The sequence below is a fragment of the Cibotium barometz genome, chromosome 3, assembly GCF_041138505.1.
Source record: "Cibotium barometz isolate CiBa-2024 chromosome 3, ASM4113850v1, whole genome shotgun sequence".
In the NCBI taxonomy this organism is placed as follows: Eukaryota; Viridiplantae; Streptophyta; class Polypodiopsida; order Cyatheales; family Cibotiaceae; genus Cibotium; species Cibotium barometz.
This window is the reverse complement of record NC_141048.1, coordinates 66,768,324-66,772,205: the sequence shown is the minus strand read 5'-3', so window position 1 is coordinate 66,772,205 and position 3,882 is coordinate 66,768,324.

Sequence of the window (3,882 nt, the reverse complement as noted above, 5' to 3'; positions counted from 1 at the left end):
GCAGTTAGCAAAGGCTTCTAAGTTACTAAAAGGACCTAGAAAGAAGCAGTGCATTTATCTTGTCAAAATGAATCTAGTAGACTCAAAGTTAAAAGCTAAAGAACCTGAATGGTTAAGTGAATATGATGATTTATTCCCAGCAGAGCTAACAGAGATGCCTCCAATACGGGAAGTAGATCATGTGATAGAATTGACCCCGGGAGCTCAACCAGTAGCCCTGCGCACGTACAAAATGCCAGTTCCTGAAGCCATCGAACTCAAGGAACAGCTTAGACAGCTGTTGGAACAAGGGTTTGTAAGACCCAGTGTTTCACCTTGGGGTGCGCCAGTTCTCTTTCAGAAAAAGAAAGATGGAACGCTAAGACTCTGTGTGGACTACAGAGGTCTAAATCAACTGACAGTTAAGAATAAGTATCCTATCCCCAGAATTGATGAGCTTCTGGACAGGCTAAGTGGAGCCCAGATCTTCACAAAGATAGATCTCAAATCAGGGTATTATCATATCAGGATCAATGAGCAAGATATCCCGAAGACAGCCATTAATACTCGGTATGGGCATTATGAATTCACTGTCATGCCATTTGGATTGACAAATGCCCCAGCTACATTCAATCACTTAATGCAGGACATTCTCAGAGAATACTTGGATGATTTTGTTCTTGTTTTCTTTGATGATATTCTGATTTACTCAAAGAATGCAGCTGACCATGAAGCTCATGTCAGAAAAGTTCTTGAGATTCTAAGGAAGCACCAACTCTTTGCCAAAAAGAGAAAATGCACTTTTTGTGCCGACCATGTTGAATACTTGGGCTTTCTGGTATCAAAAGATGGAATTTCTCCAGATTCTGCAAAAGTCCAAGCAGTCATAGATTGGCCTGAACCAAAGATAGTGAAAGAAGTTAGAGGATTCTTGGGATTGACTAGTTGGTATGGAATTTGTATACCAAAGTATGCTCTCATAGCTTCCCCCCTGACTAATCTTCTCAAGAAGAATATTCCGTTTCAATGGTTTGCTAGGTGCCAGAGTGCTTTTGATAAGCTAAAGAATGCCTTGGTAACCAATCCCGTTCTGAAGCTGCCAGATTTCTCTCTACCCTTTGAGGTAGTAACTGATGCAAGTAGTTTTGCCCTGGGAGGTGCACTCATGCAGGAAGGTCGTGCAGTGGCCTATGAATCCCAAAAACTCAGAACGCATGAGAGGAATTATGCTGTCCACGACTTGGAACTACTTTCAGTAGTATATGCTCTGAAATTATGGAGACATTACCTACTGGGTCAAAGATTCACTTTGATGACTGATCATCAAAGCTTAAAGTGGATCTTCACTCAGAAGGATCTCAACATGCGCCAAAGAAGGTGGATGCAGACCCTACAGGAATTTGATTTTGAAATCAAGTACCGCCCAGGCAAAGAAATCCCTCAGCAGAAAAGCCCCCTTGCTTGCAATTACTGCAGTATCAAATCCCTTGATTATTAAAGCAAGAGAGAAAATCATGCAGGACAGATTCTTTGGCCCTGATTGCTACCCTACTTATGCAGGAAAGCAAAACTCCTCAGGAGTTGAACAGAGTTCAAGGGTACAGCCTGGATGATGGCACTATGTATTATAATCATAGGCTATGCATTCCCAATGATGAGGGAACCAAGGAACAAATTTTGAATGAAGCCCATGACATATAGCAGGACATCCAAGTTTCATCAAAACCTACATGTCTGTAAAGAAAAGCTTCTTTTGGCTTGGTCTGAAAAAGGATGTACTGAATCATGTACGTCAATGTCTGACATGCCAGAAAGTCAAAGCTAAAAGAGTAAAAATTCCTAGGAAGTTACATCCATTGGACATCCCCCAAATGAAGTGGGAATGTATCAGTATGGACTTTATTGTTGGATTACCTTCAGTGCAATCAGGTTACAACTCCATTTTCATGGTAGTTGACAGACTAACCAAAGTTGCCCATCTGATCCCAGTAAAAGAAACCTACACTGCAGTGGATGTGGCCAGAGTGTTCCTCAAAGAAATCTTCAGATTGCATGGCCTACCAGGAGAATAGTATGCGATCGAGATCCCAAGTTTACTTCAAGGTTCTGGACTGCATTTTTCAAAGCAGTGGGAACTTTCTTGGATCTCAGCACAGCTTATCACCCTGAGACTGATGGTCAAACTGAAAGGGTAAACCAAATAATCGAAGATATACTTCGGTCATGCTGGCAGGGAGCCCAAGAAGTGGCTAAGCTATCTGCACCTAGTCGAGTTCGCCTATAATACTTCTTATCACTAAAGTATCGGGATGAGCCCTTTTAAAGCTCTGTATGGACAAGATTGCTTAACTCCATTAACTTGGTCCGACCCATTGATTAGGGTCGAGATGTCTAGACAGATGCTTGACGACATGGAGCAGCAGATGCAGTCAATTCGCAAAGATATTAAAGCTGCCCAAGATCGACAGAAGCAGTATGCTAATAAGAAGAGGACAAACAGAAAGTTTGAAGAAGCAGATATGGTCTTCATTAGAGTACGGCCCAAAAGACGTTCTCTATCTCTTGGAAAGTACAAGAAGTTATCCCCCAGATATTGTGGGCCATATCTAATTACAAAGAAAGTAGGTGACTTAGCCTACGAGCTTCTTCTGCCTCCTCATCTTAAAGTACATAATGTATTTCATGTCAACCTTCTTAAAAAGTATATACCAAACCCGAATCATGTGCTTGATGATGAAATCTTAACTTCTTCAACCCAAGGGCAGATGGAACTCCAACCTGAAGAAATCCTTGATGTTCGAGAAAAGATTCTCAGGAACAGAATTCTGAGAGAATTATTGGCCAAATGAAAGTTCTATCCTTTTGAAGATGCCACCTGGAGAAAGAAGCCGATCTCTTGTGAGATTACCCCCAGTTTGCGATATGAGGGCATCTCACGTTTTTCAAGTGGAAGAGAATGCAAGATTCCTCCCCAACCTCTCAAGATGTCCAGCATCTTCCCCTGTAATCCAATCCCTCTTTAGAAATATAAAAGATCTTGTTTCTACCTGTTTTAGTCTAGAGAGAGAATATATTCTAGAGAGAGAATATTCAAATTTTGAATATTTTTGGATGGAAAAATATCTCTCCTTATTAAAATAAGTTTCCTCGAAACAGAAGTTTAAAAAGATTTTCAGAAGGTGTATTAGAAATTAAGTATAATTTATTCAAGAGGCCTTATCCTAGGGGTCCAGATTTTCGAAAAATTTCAAATTAAGGTTTTGAAGGGCCAATCAAATTCATCCAAATGTATGAAGAATATAAATAGAAGAAATAAAGAAAATCACCCCCAAAAATGAGTAAATACTCACATAAGATGAAGAGTGGACTAAGGACCAAAGGAAAAGCTTAAAAAATGGATTTTTGACACCTCACAATGGGGATTTATTGTAAACTTACAAAACAATAGCAGAAATTGCCTAAACTTTTAAAGTAAATCTGGGAAATAATGTTTTCACTTGTTAAGATTATGTTTAAAATGAACTTCATAAATTAAAAACTCATAAATTGAACTAGATTTTTAGATGGATACCCCAAATCTGTCTGGCATTCCTGGACTCTCCTAGAGTCAAGATATGATCGCCTTTGCCTTTGGAAATCTCATCAACTCCGCTACAACCCGGGTAAGCAGAGTGAGACTCGCTCGTCTCACTTTGAGGATCTATACTTTCCCAATCCAATAGAGCGACGTCAGCATATGTGGTTCTCTGGAGGGCAAAGTATTCGCGTCAATACCAATCAATGTCAGAGACTCAGACAGAACATCTCGCTAACCATGATCTTGATAAGACTAGGAGTTATTCATTATGTACAACTCTATAATCACTCACCCCGAAATTTTAGAAATTCTTGTTGTATTTTTAG